At 40.5% G+C, this 11,662-nt stretch overlaps 1 pseudogene; it reads right to left on the reverse strand.

The window, feature by feature from the left end:
- Window positions 1–136: 136 nt before the first annotated feature.
- On the reverse strand, window positions 137–6,568 carry LOC129488995 (peptidyl-prolyl cis-trans isomerase A-like; annotated as a pseudogene).
- Between the last annotated feature and the right edge of the window lie 5,094 nt (window positions 6,569–11,662).

The following is an 11,662-nucleotide window of genomic DNA, read 5'->3' on the forward strand; positions in this document are numbered from 1 at the left end:
TGCATCCACATGGTTCAAAAAAGAAAAAAATGCCCCCTGGCCACCTTGTTAAATCCTACTACCAGTTTCTTTTAGATCTTTCCAGAGATGTTGTATGCACTGAGAAGCAAATAATGTACTATTATTATTTTGTTATTTAGTTTTTATTTCATAATCATAAACTTAACTCTGCAGTCCAGCTAGGCATGGGAGGGAACAAGGAAAACATGGAACCCAAAGGGAACCGCAGCGAGAGCACAAAGATTCTAGGATACTGCAAGCAAATGGGGTGGAGGGTGCTCTTCTGAGCTACAGAAGGAACGGTCTGGTGGTTAAGATAAAACACAAGTCAAACTTATTAGAGTTGTCCACAGTCAGCAATGGTGATCTTCTGGCCAGTCTTGCCATTCCTGGACACAAAGCGCTCCATGGCCTCCACAACATTCATGCCTTCACCATGCCAAAGACCACAAGCTTGCCATCCAACCACTCAGTCAGATTAAAAACTGGGAACTATTTGTGTTGGGTCCAGCATTTGCCATGGACAACATGCCAGGACCTGTATGCTTTAGGATGAAGTTCTCATCATCAAATTTCTCCCCGTAGATGGACTTGCCACCAGTGCCATTATGGCGTGTGAAGTCACCACCCTGACACATAAACCCTGGAATAATTCTGTGAAAGCAGGAACTCTGATAACCAAATCCTTTCTCTCCAGTGCTCAGAGCACAAAAGTTTTCTGCTGGCTTTGGAACCGTGTCCGCAAACAGCTTGAAGGAGACGCAGGTCTAAGGGCTTGCCGTCGACGGTGATGTTGAAGAACATGGTGGGGTTGACGATGGCTGATGTTACAGGGCTCCTGGCGGCAGTGGCATCCGCAAAGCAAATAATGTATTATTTTGTTTTATTTACACAAATGAGAGCATATCACTGCATTGCCCAGGCTGGTCTGGAACGCCTAGGCTCAAGGGATCCGCCCCACCTTCACCTCCCAAAGTACTGGGATTACAGGTGTGAGCCACCACGCCTGGCAATATGGAGCTGTTCCTATTGCACATGGAGAGGTGGCCCCAGTCTTTTCACAGCTGCACATATTCTGTTTGTGTGGATGGTCCCTAATTTATGTAACTCACCTCCCATCCATAGGCATCTGGGTTGCTTCCGATATTTCCCTATTACAATCAGTGTTGCAAAGAATAAGGTTATACAGAGATCATTTTACCCTCATGTGAGTGTATCTATAGGAAAAATTGAATGTCTTGAAGTGGAAATGTTGGGCCAAAGAGCATAAGCTTTTGTAATTTTAATGGCTATCTGCTCTGCTCTCCACAGGGGCACTTGTGGTATTTTTCAATGATGTTATGTCTATTGAAAGGAGCCAGCCTGGCATAGTAGCAGAAATGCCAGAGGAAGAGAGGAGACTCTGGACATTGAAACCCCAAACCACAGTAACTTGCCGTGTGTCATTGGGAATGTTGTCTTCATTAGCTCCTTACCTGAAAAGTGAGGGGACTGAATAATGATGCCAATGGTCTCTTCCAGACCAAAAGCCCAGGGATGGGCAATTGCCTTTGCTGGCTTTAAGGCAAGCCAGAGAGCAATGACCCTGGTTACTTTGAATAACAATAATGAAGTCAGATGTTTTTGCTGTTCTGCAGGCAAGCATCTCAGCGCCGCATCTCTAAATATAATAGAACAAACTAAGCCCTGAAGTGCACATGGCATTTACGAAAAGCCTTGGCTGGGCTCGGTCTGCAGAGAAGCCCTAGGCCCTATGATTACAGGCTCAGGAGCGCGAGAAGGATGCTTGCTTTTCTCTGTATTTCCTTTTACATCATCAGAATTTAGCACCATGTGCATGAATTACCTATTTAAGAATAAATTCACTACTTAAATGGAAAAAGCCTCTAAATAAAAGTCCTGGCCTAGGGGTGAGAGGGTCTGGGTTTTAGTTGCTTCACCTCTCTGGGCTTCCTGCATCATCTTTGACAAATGAGGGGCTTGTGCAAGATGAGCTTTCTCCAGTGCCTTCCAGGCCAGAGAATCCAGGGTACCCGAGTGAGTATAAAAGTGTCTAAAAGGAATAGACTTTGGGTCAGACAGAACCGGGCTTACATCCTGGGTCCTCTACAGATCCACTGTGTGACCTTGGGAAGTTACTTCTCTGTGCCTCTGTTTCTTCATCTGGGAGGTGGCAAATAATAACACCCATGCCACAGGTCAAGTGTCTGAAGTAGGATGCTGTGAGGAGGCAAAGGCATTCAAAATTCTCTGCAAGAAATGAGCTACACCAGGGACCTTACAAAGGACACCCCCATCCGAACGACCTCATTTCACAGATAGAAAAAGTGCAGCTTAGAGACAGACAGCCACCTGGGCATCAGGAGAGGATCCCCGTGAGCCTCCCTTCCCTCTTCCTGCAACAGAACTTCCTCAGCAGAGTCGGCCCTTATTTAGTTCCTTGTGCATGTGGCATTTTATCTGTCAGCTGGTCCCAAAGGATCATCTTTTCTCGTTTCCTGTCTGGGGCCACAGCTGACACCATGGTCTAGTCACAGGCCACTGGGGCCATCAGCGCCCCCCTCCCCCCACCAGCCGCTGAACTGAAGCCACCATATTGCATTAGCACCTGGTTGCCAACCCCTGCCATATTGGAATCAGAGGCAGCCCACCTAAGACCCTCTGCTCTCTGCTCTCCAGGAGGACCAGGCGCAGGGCCCACCATGGGACAGGAGGCTCTGAATGTGCTGTCCCAGAAAAGTTGGCATGGTCTAAACTTCACATTAATCCACAGATGATGGAGCTGGAGAGGAGGGAAAAGAGGAAAAGGCAGACAAAAAGAGCCTGAAAACCACCAGGTAAGGTGGGGAACAGAAGACACGTTTCAAGATGAAGTTCATTGAGGACCTTAGCCAGGAATGGAATCTTCTCATTTTGTGTCCCTAGCCCATAGCATGGCACAGAGTGCTCAGCAGTTGAGGGAATGCATGAATAAATGAACAAGTAAGCAAACAGGACAGGGTGCTCAGGTGGAAGCCTGGGAGCGGCCCCGTGCCTGTGCCTGTGGAGCAGGTGCCTCCTGCAGAGGTCAGGGGAGGCTGTGTCCTCTTCTCCCAACGCATGCTGGGAGTCCCTTTTGGAAGGAAAGCTCAATATACATTGGTTTTGGGGATTCAAGCCCAATCCCCGACCCACCTCTGCATCCACCCCCTCAATTCTGAGGATGAAAGAACAACTGAGGCCCTGTCAGACTCTAGGCGCCACAGCGGCTGTTCATGGTGCTAAGCTTGGAGCTAAATCATAAAGATAGGCATCCTGATGCATCCCCGCCCCCTTTTTTTGTGTGGAGACAGGGAGGAGTTAGCAAATACGCATCCATAGATTTGTGGGAGCAAAATCTTTTCTTCTTGTATCTGAAGCTATAAATTCATCTCTAATATGACTCTTATTATATATGTAAACAACTTTATAGGAGAAAATAAAAGAATCCAATAAACCCTGAAGTCACCTCTCATTAAGCCATTCCTAGCACTTGCCATTGTACATAAATGTGTTTACACTGCATGGAGCAAACCTGGCACTTCAGGCCATACCTGACAGGCTGCCTTGTGGATACTGTCTAGGATCCGCCTATTTCAAATGCTCATCCCTGTTCGTGGGCACATGATATTCTACCATATTTTCCTAACCATTTCTCGACTATCAGGCAGTAATGCAGCTAGGAACCCTGTTGCCTAAATTGTGTATTTTTTTCTTTTGAATTTTCCCCCTGGTGTAGCATTAGGTCTAACTGCACAGGGGACTGACTTTTAAACTCTGGTGAGGGGCTGCCCCGTGATGGACCACACTGGTGACAGTCAGGACTCACTGCTGCAGGCCTCCGGGCAAGAAGAACTTTGGGGACCCTATTGAAGACCAGCAAGGGAACACAGAAGTAGTACAGACAAGACAGGCTCTCAGCCAGGCTATCTGGGGTCCCATCTCAGCTCAATCTATGAAAAGTTGAGTGGATTTGGGGGAAATCTGAGCCCTCCAAGCCCTTGTTTCTCAAAGGAACTGGATGGCTCTGGAATTTGGAGTAATAATTCTCTGGCCAGTCCAGCCCTGGAGCCAATTCCACTGGAATCAACACGGTCTCTCTCACCTCCCACCCTAACCTGTCTGATTCACCACACCTCCATACTCTGGGCTGGGCCCTGCCATTCCTTACTCAGGCCCAAAGAGCCCAGAGCACACATCGGCTAGCAAAGACAATCTTGGGGTTTTCTTGCTAAACAACAGCAGTAAGATTTGTATGTCTAATGATTGTTCAATGTGGTCATTCCCATTTGTCAGTGAAGTGTTGTCTAAAAACATTTGTGAAACCTTACAAAAATTAAAAAAAAAAAATTAATGAAAACTTACATCTCCCTCATCAAGTTCAAGAAATAAAACTTTACAGGCTATAACTGAAGCTCTCAGCCCCTTATATATCCTTTCCCAACCCCAACTTCCTTTCCTCCCTCCCCAAAAGTAACCACCACTCTGAGTTTGGTATTTAAGTTCCCTTGCATATTTAAAAATACTTACTACACATGTGGATATCTAAAATAATAGGTAGTATTGTTTTGAAGGTTTTAAATTTTTTTGTAAAGTTATCATACTTAACGCGCACTTCTACTTTTTTCACTCTACATTATGATTTTGAGATTTTTTCCATGTAATTTTTCCACGTAATTCATGCTTGTCACCACTGTATAGTATTCAATACACTGTATGCTATAACTTCTCTATTCTTCCATTGATATTAGATTGTTTTACATTTTTCTCAGTTATAAACACTGCTACAACAAGCATGTGTGTTCATGTCTCCTTGTGCACAAGTGAGAGTTTCCAGGACTGGAACTGCTGGCTCAAACAGTAGGCACATCTTCTATTTTGTCAGATGATAGTAAAATGTTTCCAGAGGGTTATACTAATTTATACTCCCACCAGTAGCACATGGGAATTCACAGTGCTTCACAACATTGGCCTTGCTTGTTCAACTTTGTAACTTTCGCCAATCTTGTATGAAATGGCATCAATGGCATCTTACTGAGTTCCCCCTAGGTTATTGAGGTACAATTTATATCCAATAAAATTCACCCACTTTAAGTGTAGAATGTTAGTTTTATACAGTTGTGTAATGACCACTGTGGTCAAGATGTAGAAAAGAGCCATCACCCTAAAAAGTTCCTTCTTGCCCTGATTCCCAGCCCTAAGCAACCGCTGATCTGCCTTCTGTCACTGGAGTTTTGCCTTTTTTTCTTTTAAATTACATATAAATAGAACCATACGGTATATATTCTTTTTGGGTCTGGCTTCTTTCATTTGGCATAATTATTTTATGATTCTCCTTGTGACAGCATGTATCAATACTCTCTTCCTTTTTATTGAAGAGTAGTATTCCATAGATGAATATGGATGGCCATTTGGGTTGTATCAGTCAGCTCATGCCACCATAACAAATACCACAGACTGCATGACTTAAACAACAGATATTTATTTTCTCACAGTTCTGCAGGCTGGGAAGTCCATGATCAACGTGCTGGCAAATTCAGTTTCTGATGAGGGCCCTTTTCCTGGCTTGCCTTCTCTCCTTGCTATGTCCTCAAATGACCTCTCTGTACATGTGCAGACAGAGTCCTTCTTGTAAGGACTCCTGTTCTATCAGATTAGAGTTCCACCCTTATGACCTCAGTTAACTTTATCTTCATAAAGCCCAATCTCCAAATACAGGTATACTGGGGTTTGGGGCTTCAACATCAGCCTTGCAGGGGACATAATTCAGTCTGTAACAGGGCTATTATGGATAATACTGCTATGAACATTCTTTTACAAGTGTTTATGTGGACATACATTTTCATTTCTCTGTGATAAACACCTAGGAGGGGCAAGTATACGTTTAACTTTATAAGATACTGTTAAACTGTTTTACAAAATGATTGTACCATGTTGCTCCACAATCAGCAGTTGCCTACATCTTCACCAATACTTGTTAATTTCAGTCATTTAAATTTTAGCCATCCTAGTAAGTGTGCAGTAGTATCTCATTGTGGTTTTAATTTTCATTTCCTTAATGACTAATGATATTGTGTCTATTTTCAAATGCATATCTATTACCTATGTATCTTCTCTTGTGAAGTGCCTGTTAAAACTTTTTGCCCTTGTATTATTCGGTTGTCCTCTTAAATTGCAAGAACTCTTACATATTCTGGATACAAGTCCTTCATCAGATATATGTTTTGCAAGTATTTTCTCCCAGTCTGTGGCATGCCTTTTCCTTTTCCTCTGTAGTTTTAATTTGCATTTTCCTTATTACTAGTGAGGTCGAGCCTTTTCATATGTTTATTGGCTGTTCAAGTTTCCTCTTCTATGAATTATCAACCTACATACTTTCTTTTGAGGTATTTTGTCTTTTTCTTAATGATTTATAAAAACTAAGCAGCTTTGAGAAAAGAATTTCTAAGAGCGCCCTCCAACTACCTACCTGAATCTTTCTGTTCCTGTCCTCACCAGGGGTGAGATGTCTGTGCTCCTCACTAAGGGGACAAACTGTCCACTTGTGCATCAGATCCTATCTCACCTGCTCTGGCTCAGCACTCAATGCTCTCATCATCCCCTTCTTCTTGAATTTTCAATCTTCCCATGGATATGGGAATCGATGCCATTAACATATATAAACATACTGCTATTTTCCTATCTGAACCAAAAATAAAACAAAACCAAAGCCCCTCTCATGTTCCCATCTTCTCCATCAGCCACTGCCCCAGAGCTCTGTTCCTTTTGTAGAAAAACTCCTTGAGTCATCACCACTTGCTGTCTCCAATTCCTCTTCTCACCATTCTCTTTTTCTGTTTTAAAAAAATTGTGGTACAATATACATAAAATTTATCATCTTCATAATTTTTGAGTATACAATTCAGTGGCATTAAGTACATTCATAATGTTGTGCAACCATCATCATTATCCATTTCAGAACAGTTTCGTTTCAAACTGAAACACCATACCCTTTAAACAACAACTGCCCATCCTCTCCTCCCCTCAGCCTGGGGTAACCATTGTTTTGCTTTCTGTTGCTATGAATTTGCCTATTGTAGATACCTCATATAAGTAAAATTATACATGTCCTTCTGTGTCAAGCTTATTTCACTCAGCAAAATGTTTTCAAAGTTCATCCATATTGTAAAATGTGTTGGAATTTCACTCCTTTTTATGGTTGAATATTACTCCATTGTAAGTATATACCATATGTTTATTCATTCATCTGTTGATGGACATTTGGGTCATTTCCATCTTTTGGCTATTGTAAATAATGCTGCTATGAACATTGGTGTACAAGTATCTCTATGAGTCCCTGTTTTCAATTATTTAGGGTATATAAATACCCAGAAGTGGAATTGCTGGGTCATGTAATAGTTCTATGTTTAACTTTTATGGAACCATCAAACTGTTTTTCACAATGGCTGAACCATATTATATTCCCACCAGCAATGCACAAGCGTTCCAATTTCTCCACACTCATCAGCATTTGTTATTTTGTTGTTTTTGTTTGTAATTAACACTATCCTAATGGGTGGGAAGTGGTATCTCATTATGGTTTTGATTTGCATTTCTCTAGTGACTAGTAATATTGAGCATCTTTCATGTGTTTTTTGGCCATTTGTATTTCTTCCTTGGAGATTTGTCTATTCAAGTCCTTTTCCTGTTTCTAAATTAGGTTTTGGGTTGATGTTGAATTGTAGAAATTTTTTATATATTCTGGATATTAATCCCTTATCAGATATGTGATTTGCAAATATCTCCCATTCTGTTTGAGTTGTCTGGTCACTCTCTTGATGGTGTCCTTTGATGCACAAAAGTTAATTTTTATAAGGCCCAATTTATTTTCTCTTTTGTTGCTTATATTTGCAGTATCACAACCAATAAGTCATTGTCAAATCTAACTCATGAAGACGTTCTCCTATTTTCTTCTAAGAGTTTTATTGTTTTAGCTTTTATGTTTAGGTCTTTTATCCATTTTTAGTTAACTTTTGTATATTATGTAAGGGTCCAACTTCATTCTTTTGCATATGGATATACAGTTTTCTCATTACCATTTGTCAAAAGGACTGTTTTCTCCCCATTAAATGGTCTTGGCACCATCAAACGGTTTGTTTCTGGGCTCTCTATATATGCCTTTGGTCCTTATGTATTTCTTTATGCCAGTACCACATTTTAAAAATCCATAGCTTTGTAACAATTTTGAAGTCAGAAAGTATGAGTCCTCCAACTTTGTTCTTTTTTTCTCAAGATTGTTTTGGCTATTTGGGATCCCTTGAGATTCCATAAGAATTTTGGAATGGGTCTATTTCTGCAAAAAACATCATTGAGGTTTTGATAGGGATTGCGTTGAATCTGTAGATCACTTTGGGTAGTAGTGTCATCTTAATGATATTAAGTCTTCCAATCCATAAATACAGAATCTCTATTTATGACTTCCTTAATTTCTTGAAGCAAAGTTTTGCGGTTTTCAGGGCACAAGTCTTTCATCTCCTTGGTTAAATTTATTCCTAAGTATTTTGTTCTTTTTGATGCACTGTAAATAGAATTGTTTTCTTAATTTCCTTTCCAGATTGTTGTTAGTGTACAGAAATGCAATTGGTTTTGGTGTGTTGATTTTGTATACTGCAACTTTGCTATATTTATTAACTCCTAGCAGTTTTTTGGAATCTTTAGGGTTTTCTACATAAAAGATCATATAACTCATGAACAGTGATTTTTTTTTTTTTTTTTTGAGATGGAGTCTTGATCTGTTGCCCAGGCTGGAGTGCAGTGGCGCAATCTCGGCTCACTGCAAGCTCCGCCTCCTGGGTTCACACCATTCTCCTGCCTCAGTCTCCCAAGTAGCTGGGACTACAGGCACCCGCCACATCACCCGGCTAATTTTTTTTTTTTTTGTATTTTTAGTAGACGGGGATTCACCGTGTTAGCCAGGATGGTCTCAATCTCCTGACCTCGTGATCTGCCCGCCTCAGCCTCCCAAAGTGCTGGGATTACAGGCGTGAGCCACCGTGCCCGGCCAAACAGTGATAATTTTACTTCTTCCTTTCCAATCTGAAGTCCTATATTTCTTTTTCTTGCCTAATTGCTCTGGCTAGGACTTCTAGTATCATCTTGAATAGAAGTGGTGAAAACAGGCATCCTTGTCTTGTGCCTAATCTTGACGGAATAGCTTTCAGTCTTTTACCATTGACTATAATGTTAGGTGTGGGTTTTTCATATATGGCCTTTATCATCTTAAGGAAATTTCCTTCTATTCCTAGTTATTGATCATTTTTCTCATGAAAGGAAGTTACATTTTGTCAAATGCTGTTACTGCATTGAGATGATCACTATTCCTTCTTGAATCTAATCCAGTAAGGCTCTTGCCCTGTCACTCCTCAAAGTTGCTCTTATCAATGTTATCTCTATGCTAATCCAAAGGCCATTTCTCAATCTTCAACTTACTCGACTCTTCGGCAGCATTACCTGGGTGATCACTGCCTTTTTCTGGAGATGATTCCAGGACACCACACTTGCAAATGACCTCACCGGCTATTTCTTCTTACCCACCTTGCTGGTTCTTTCACATCTCCCAGACTTCTAAACCCAGTTCAGTCCTTGGACCTCTTCTCTCTAGAAGACGTCATCTAGTCTCATGGCTTCAAATACCATCTCTATGCTGATGACTCCCAGACATCTCCTTGAGCTTCTGAGCCCTATGTCCTACTGGTTACTGCCTACCCAACACTTTCACCTGGATATATTATTACAAGGATCATAATTAACAGGTTCAAAACTGAGCTCTTGATATTCCTGCTCAGTCAGGCTCCTCTTCCAGTCTTCTTCACTCCATTATTGACATCTTCTTTCTTCAAGTTGCTCAGGCCAAAACTATGGATTCATTATTGACCTCTCTTTTCTGTCGCACCCACATCCAAGCCATCAGCAAATCCTGTTGGCTCTGCCTTCAAAATGCATTATTAACACAAAATGCATTATTTAGTCCACTACTTCTTGTCACCTTCACTGCTACCAAAGTCTCCCTCTCTTCTCATTTGGATGGCTGCAGTGGCCCCTTAAAAGGTCTTCCTGCTTCTGCTGTAGCCTTCCACAGCGTGTTCTCAGTACAAGAGTGACCCCTTTAGAGTATGAGTCAGATTAGTTCTCTTCTGCACCCTCAGAGTATAAGTCAAAGTCCTTTCAATGGTCTGCAACAGGCCCTGCATTATCTGGCCCCTGTCACATTCTGATCTGGCAATGGATTTTATGATATGCATCAAATGAAAAAACAAACAAACATAAAGGAAAAATAGACAAATTGAATTTCATCAAAATAAAAAATTTGTGTGCTTCAAGAGACATCACTGAGAAAATAAAAAGACAACCCAAGAATGGGAGAAAATATTTGCAAATAATATACCTGAAAAGGGACTTTTATCCAGAATACCAAAAGAACCTTTATAACTCATTAACAAAAATACAATCTAGTTTTAAAATGGGTAAATGCTTTAAATAGAATTTTTCCAAAGAAATTCTATTTAAGAATATATGAACGACCAAAAAGCACAGAAAAGATGCTTGACACCGTTAATCATTATGGAAATAGAAATCAAAATCATGAGATACCACTAGCCTGGTAAGAATAAAAAAGATGGACAATAACAGTGTTGGCAAGGATGTGAAGAAGCTGAAACACTCATATTCTGATGGTTAGAATGTAAAATGGTGCAACTGCCCTGGAAACAGTCTGGTAGTTCCTCAAAAAATTAAATATAGTTATCACATTGTATCATAGTTATATCAGCAATTCCATTCCTAGGTATATACCCAATAGAACTGAAAACATGTTCACACAAAAACGTGTACACAATTGTTCAAAGCAGCATTATTCTAATAGCCAGAAAAGGGAAACAATAAAAATGTCTATGAAACGATGAATGGATAAACATAATGTGGTAGATCCACACAACGGAGTATTATTCAGTCATAAAAAGGAATAACTGATTCATGCTACAACATGAATGAGCCTTGAAAACACTATGCTAAGTGAAAAAAGACCCAAGAGGCCATATATTGATGTTGTATAATTCATTTATATGAAATGTCCAGAACAGGCAAATCTATAGACAGAAGTGGATCCTTGATTACCATGGGCCTGGGGGAGGGTGGAATACAAAATGACTGCTAATGGGTATGAGAATTTCTTTTGGAGTGATAAAAATGTTCTGGAATTAGCTAGCGGTAATGGTCAAAAACTTTGTGAATCTACTAAAATACTACTGAATTGCACACTTTTAAAAAGAGTAAGTTAAAAAATAAAATTAAACAAAAGGAATGACCTATCAGGCCTTTGAACCTGGATGTCAAATTGCCAGCTCCAAGCAAACAAAGTTCAATCCATCATCCAAGATGCACACCAAAAAGACAAATATTGATATAGTATTGATATAATTTATTCTTATCAAGAGAATAAACCTCTGAAATGAGGAAAATAAATACAGTGAACATTTCCTCAACTTTTTAGATGACTATAGAGTTGTATCTTCCTGCTTTTTGAAGAATGACTGATCTTCCTTTTAGAAAAACATCTTACATCTTGTATAAATGTACATCTTCTACAAATACATCTTGTACATCTTGT

The sequence above is a fragment of the Symphalangus syndactylus genome, chromosome 1 (genome assembly GCF_028878055.3).
Source record: "Symphalangus syndactylus isolate Jambi chromosome 1, NHGRI_mSymSyn1-v2.1_pri, whole genome shotgun sequence".
NCBI lineage: Eukaryota > Metazoa > Chordata > Mammalia > Primates > Hylobatidae > Symphalangus > Symphalangus syndactylus.